Source organism: Benincasa hispida, chromosome 11 (assembly GCF_009727055.1).
Source record: "Benincasa hispida cultivar B227 chromosome 11, ASM972705v1, whole genome shotgun sequence".
NCBI classification, from domain to species: Eukaryota; Viridiplantae; Streptophyta; class Magnoliopsida; order Cucurbitales; family Cucurbitaceae; genus Benincasa; species Benincasa hispida.
The window spans coordinates 5,621,438-5,628,535 of NC_052359.1; the positions used below are offsets into that span (position 1 = coordinate 5,621,438).

General features: G+C 31.0%; 1 non-coding gene across 1 annotated transcript; it reads left to right on the forward strand.

Moving 5' to 3' along the window:
• Window positions 1-1,549: 1,549 nt before the first annotated feature.
• Window positions 1,550-1,630, forward strand: LOC120092270. Its single transcript, XR_005485980.1, has one exon. It is a non-coding gene; the product is annotated as a small nucleolar RNA R38 (small nucleolar RNA).
• The last annotated feature ends 5,468 nt before the right edge of the window (window positions 1,631-7,098 follow it).

Here is a 7,098-nt window from a genome sequence, read left to right on the forward strand (position 1 = left end):
TTTTTTACTTTTTATTCAACTCCGACGTGAGAAGATGGTTGGCTTGAAGAATAAGAAGAAGAACTCGTAAGGAATCTCTACATCAGTGCCAACTCATACTTATAGGAATAACGAGAGATTTTTCAAGTTAAATAGTACTACGAATAGAAAAGTACTACACCCTTGATCATGTTTTATGATATGTATTTTTAAAACAAAATGAAATGTATATTTATAAACAGGTTCGTACACATCTTCTTCTGCAGTACCTCCACACTCTTTAGCACGAGATTTTCAGTCTCGCGTGTCGACCATTTCACCACCAAGGCATCTTGAAAGTGAATTATATTCCATGAATATGATATCTATCTAGTGTGATGTATGAAATATATGACAAAGGTGGAGTGTCAGAGTATTTCTATTGATCGGTCATGTCATATAGGCCCGAGTCGGACATCCAATTACTTTGATTTGAATTATTCGGAGGATGCCTTACTATTATATAAAAAAGATGGACAATCAAACCTATTTCTCGATTCAATAGAAGCCCAAAGAGATGAATAGAGTCCCAAATAACCAGAGATATGTAAAAAACAGGTCCTATTACGCCTATTCCTAATCCTAAATGGAATGTAAGAACGTAGGGATCCATATGTAAACATAGTATCTATTTAAATATGCTCGGATGACCCCTTCTCATAATTAGAATGTATATAACCTAGCCCTATTTCGATATGGCCCGGTATGGAATGAACTTATAATCATGGAATCGACTCGATCATCAGATTATAGATTATAAGTTCATAACCCTAGCTCATTCCCATTTTGGGTGGAACAGATATACTAATTCTTTGATACCAGTTAGTAAGAGGGATCTTGAACTAAGAAATAGATTCTAGAAGCTAAACTAAAAAAGGGTATCCTGAGCAATTTCAATAATCAGGTTCATTGATATTTCTGGTATAGTAGATGCTATCTGGATTTTTCTTTAATTCTAGATGTGGTTTTGGATGATAATTTGATGTATCATCTTAACTATGATTGGTTTGGTTTTGTGTTTAGGTATTGAATGTCAGGCGAATCAAGCGAGTGCTACTAGTGAGGAATGTACTGTCACCTAGGGTATGCTACTACGCCTCTGAAACCTTAATTTTGATTTTAGTTTTCTTGTTTGAGATGGCTTTGGAGCTCTGTTTTCTATATGTTCTTTACTTTTCTGTGAAATACGTCCAGTTTATCTTTGAATTGTTTATGCATTTTGCAATTGCAGCGGCCTTGAGATATTATTCTCAGTGACTACTGATATTTATTTTAGCCTTGATAGTTCTAGAATATTTATCAGTTCCAGAATATTTTATCTTTGAATTATTTGTGAGTTATTGATATTCAACTTCCAAATATCCCTTTTGATTTTCCTTGTATTAATATACATTAAAACTCATTTTATCAGTTTTTCGTCAAATGTTTCCTTGGGATTTTTGTATTTTTCATTGGCTATGGGAATGAATGGATGATTTGAAAGATAGTGCAAGTTTTTCAACGAAGTTTTGGTTTATGATTCTAGTTCGAACAATGTGGATGATGAGAACATGAAATATCAGTTATCCCTATATGATGCTTTGATGCTGATGATTCATGATCTGACACACTTGATTAAGTAATTTTCAATAGCTTACAAAGAAACTTGTTTTCAAATTATTCAAAGAATTTTCTTTCCTCTAGGTTTTATCTTTTCCCTTAATTTCTTACCTTTCAACCAACCCCAAGGATCAATAATGAAATACCTTAGAGAATCAATTTGCTTGAATAATTTAATTACATGATTGATTAATTGTTTAATTGTCATTTGTTCAATTAACTAATGTGATGATGGTGGAATTAGTTTATGGGCTGCTGATTATCATACTGTATCTAATGGATTGAGTTTCATTAAACAAGAAAATCCACTTCCCTTTTCAAATTAGCAGTTGAAAAGGGAAGTGGATTTTCTTGTGTTGAATGCTTGTCTTTACTGTTTGAATTACGCAAGAGTACGACTTTACTTTTCACATTTCTTAATCCAAAAAGTAATATTAACAAAATATATTCTTTATTTTGGAATGCATTTCCTCGATTTGTAATAATCGCATTGTCATATTAGAAATGAGTATTTTGTTGTCTGAGCATGTTGTTTGTGATGTTCACTTTAGAAAAACTGAGGAGCAGAAGCCCAAAGAGCAGATATTCAAGGCAAACAAGAACAAGCCTGTTATGACAAGTAATAATAACAAAAATATGTAGGTTCTAGGTCATATTGTAGTCAAGTTTGAATTTCTATAATGGAACCAATTTTCATATGCCTTGTATGTTATTACATTCTGCAATTGGAGCCTTTGTGTTTGCAATGACAATGTGTCGATCTTCCCAAGATCTTTCTTATTTGAAACCTAAAGGCATGTTATAATCTAAGCACCTATTTCTTTTATAATTTAGAGTTTTTGTCTCTGGTAAATGCTTTGCTATGGTTGTTGATGGAATGATGAAGCAAAGGTTTGATGTGTTTAATGATTATTCAATGGGGTCGGTTGAGGACTGTAGAAGGAATGATAATTGGAGTGGATTCATCTTTTCCATTCCTTTTTTACTGTTGATTGAATACATGACAAACATAAATATAATTCAAGAAAAAGATAAAAGATATTGGTAGAAATTTTGTTGATATATAAGATTGAAAATGGTATTGTTTATTTGATTGATGAATGTATGTTATTTATATATCAAATGTTGTTGTTGGATCAAAATATAGGAACAGTTATATGTAAAAATGTCAAAATATAGGAACAAGTAGGATATATCTTGACGTTTTTCATTGTCAAGTTAAAAAATTTCTTGACGTTTTTTTCTTGTCAAGAATGCTCATATTCTTAACATTTTAAACATGTCAAGTATCAGCGTTTCTTGACATTTTTTAAATGTCAAGTGTCACTTTTCTTTTACATTTTTAAAATGTCAAGAAAATCCACATTTTTTACACTAGTTTCCTTGACGTTTTTTAAAACATCAATTCTTGACATTTGAAAAACGCCAAGGAACACTGTTTTTGAAGTAGTGTTTCTTACGCTTCATTTCTTTCTTCTCTTAATTCCCCATCTTGCCCTAATCTCCTATGCCTCACTTTCTTCTCCTTGTCCACATTGTTGCTGTCTCTTTCCAACATAAACAACATTTCTTCCTCTGAAACGCTTCCTGTTGTCTTTGTCAAGCATATTCAAGCCTCAACATTTCCGAATCCTACCATACATGATCACATTTCTTTTTCTTCCTAAAATTTATTGTGGTTTTGCTTTAAATTCGGAGAGAATCGGTAAAGGTTATCAGATCAAGAAGAAGAAGTACAAAGGCATGAGAAATTAAATAGCCGCTGTGACTGCAACTTCTTCTCAACACAACCTTCTTCATCCCATGCTAGCACCAAGGCCTATTTTCATATCTATTTCTAGACATTGTTCAGAGCCGGAGAGAAGATAAGAAATTGGGGCCTATGGTTGGACAAAAAGATGTGAAAACTTGCATTTTTTTAAAAAAAATATTGAATCCTTCTTGAGCTTCTACATTTTTTCTCGCCAATTACACTTATGGGTTTTCTTGCCTCCTTCTTCACTTTCAAAGTATTATTATGAATTTATTTCCATCATTCTAGGCTATTTCATTATGCTTGAACGATAGATAAAGAGGATATATGTGACTTTTCCCTTCCCTTCTTATTTTGTCATTTTCTGTTTTTTAAGGGCAAGCTGTACGAGGCCATCGGAAACCCTTAATGTGGGTATTTATTGGGAGCTTTGTTTTTTCATTTAATTTTAGTTTTTTTATACGTTTTGTTTGGCATGTAGGGGAGGTTGTGAGTTTTGTGATATTTCAAATTTATCTTTTTTGAAATGTTTAATTTTCTTGGACTATTTTTATGCTTTCTCTTATGGGTGATTGATTTGCAGCTTTATCATGGCTTGTAGCAGGAACAATTAACTCCAATTGGACAAAGAACGTGGCAATTAATTTGTTTCCACTTCTTGCTTGGTCTGCAATGCTTAGTACAAGTTGATATAGACAACTTATGGGTCATTTGAGCGATCATGATATATAACATACCTAATACGGCAAGTTTATAATACTGACTACATGGTTTCATCATAAATATCCTTCTGTGGCACTTACTGGATTCCAAAATCCTATTTTATCCATTCATTTAATTATTTTGTTGGTTTTATGTTTTGAAACAAAATTGTGTTTGCAGATATCCATGAAACCTTCCTTGAAGTATGTGTGAGTTTTGATATTGGTATTCCAGCTTTTATAAACGGTATAATAGTGAATTTCCTTGTATCTCTTGATTGCAATTTTGTGATGTTCTTTTGTTTCTTCTTGAGATTTGGTCACAATGACATTTCCTCTGGTGCATCTTTTTTCTTTTTTAGTTATTAACAAATCTAGCTTCCATTAGGAACTTTTAATTCTACTGATTAAGGAATGCAAACCTAATGCAATGAGTAGAATCTTGAAAATTCTCTAACAAATTTTACAACTTAGTTTTTTCCTTCCACAAATATATCTATGAGTTGTCCTTATATAAAGAATGTAAGTGACATAATGCATCATGTTGAATTGTAGATTAATCCAAAAGTTATTTTAAAATCAAAGTGTCATAAAATATAGTATCCTAATGTTTCTACTACTACTTTCTTTTTTAACAAAATTGTTCTATATCATATTCTTATTTAGTTGTTAGAATGAATATAAATACTGTATGTGATTCTTTAGGTTATATTTGTTTTTTCTAGGAGAAAAGTTCTATTAGGATTAAAATACATTATAACTTTCATATTTTCTTGGTGAAAGGTTATTGGTTCTTTGGGTTCTTCTTAATTTCCATGGAATAACTTATTTATCCTTGCGTTTCTTATATTTTTGGTGATTTATTGCCAAGCCACTATTTTCTAGGCTGCTTAAGCATGTAATAGTTATCGTTTGCTCTGATTTTTACTATTGATAGTGAAGAAAAACTTCACTTATAGATTTATTTGGGAGTAAAAGGTGGTCATATGGATCAGGTAAGTCAAGATACAAGATGATAGATGTAAACTCATTTCCCATTTCCTGTTTATGTCTGAATTTAATTCTTTCTATCAAGATTAAGTTTCCAAATGAAAGTTTATCTTCTTTGGCATTTTTCCTATGTTTCAATTGTTCATATAAGTGTGGATGACTTTAGGATTTATGCTTAGTATCCTTATAATAGAACATTTATTATTATTTCTCTTTGTTATCTTCTGAATGTGGTTTGAGTCGAATATAAAGCTTGTTTTATATCTCCTTTATTTTTGTTCTATATCTCTACTCCAATAGAATTCTTTAGAAGATTTGTTTTCACTAGATCAAATGTTGGTTATATTGGTATCATTAAGTATTTGTCTGATGAGTTATTTAGAATTTTGGCCGACTAATTGAACTGTTTAGATCAATTCCTTGGATCTTAATTGGTTATATTGGTATCACAGTTGAAGGAGTAATTTCAATCTCACAAAAAACAAGTGTGAGTAGTTCTTGATCTTTTTGGAGTTACTAATTTATGTTATCTTTTCAGAGTTGGTTTAGACGGTTCTCAAAAGAATATTCTTCGACTCTAACAATTCCTGTCAAGCATCAACAAATCCTTTGGAAAGATATTGTTATTAAATTAAGGACCTTGTAATCTTACCAACCTTTTAATAATTCATTTTTAGCAAAGAGCTTGGAATTTACGAGAAAATATATGCCAACTTTAAAGATTTCAAGTGCCTTTTTCTTCAATCTTGTTCATCCCATATCCTTTAATTTGTTGCAAGGCGAAAGCTTTATTAAATTATAAAATAACATGGTATTGAAAGGTATGTGTCTTATGCTCCCTCTAGTTGCTCAATGGCATCTTTCATGAGGACGTGTGGCTTCGATCTATTGATGGAGTTCGCCTTTGCTCGTGGTTCATTAAACTATTCCCCGATTTTTAAGGTTTGCTTCTTCTCTTTTCGTTTTTCATTCGATTATGTTGATGTTCATGATTGAATTTTGATGCATTTTTCTGGTAGGTTTAGGTGATATGATGGTTTTTTTTTTTTTTTTTTGAGACTATGAGCTGATTTCTTGACTTGGGATTGGTGGCTCCCAACTTTATTTTGTGGTTGCGTTGTTTGATTAATTATCAAGATGAATTCATTTTATGTTTGTGTTATAAAGAGAGTGATATAAAATGGAGGATATTTGTTGGGATGCTCTGTTGGATCATTTCTATGTGAATAAATTTGGATGCTTAGATGATTAAATCTTTGGTAAATAAAGTTAGCTTCAAATTAAAGGGAAATTGAGGATGATTGAAAATATAGATATTTGACCCGTCATGAAAATATATGGAAAAATAAATTAAACTAAACATGTTCATTGCCACAGGGTGAGTAAACTATAAGCTGAAGCTATATTTGGATTAGTATGAACTTAACTATATTTCTATCTTAAGATCCTGAAGTTCAACCTAGTAAAAAAAAATGTTTTTGTCATTAATTTTAGTAATTCTTTCTCTGGGTGTGAATACATAATTTAGAGAAGGGATTGAAAAATAGATTCTTTGGATTTTAAGTTGTTAGTTGTTATTGGTTGTTCTTAGAATGACTTTTGTTTACTGTAACAATTTAAACTTCATGTTTGCTTCCAATTTCATCTTGATGAGTTTTAGTCGTGTCAAGATTCTTTTTTTCCTCCAAAGAAAAATTTTGAACTTTTTATCTTATATTATTTTTATTTAGTGACTTTTAAAATTTTGAACTTTTTACCGTTTATGTAAGACATGTATATCTCATGATCGATTTTCAAAAAAATTTGGATATTGGAGGATTGTTCATTTTATTTTGTTATGAGCTTTGGGGATTTTGTCATAAGTCTATTAAACTAACAACTGTTGTAGACTTTTTTATAATTATTATTATTTTTGTACAAACACATTTGATTAAGGAATTTGAGTTCAATTTAAAAGTAAATATATGTTCCTTTTACAGCAGCTAATCATAAAAGATGACTGGTCAGACAACAGAATGTGAAGACTAAATACTGTAA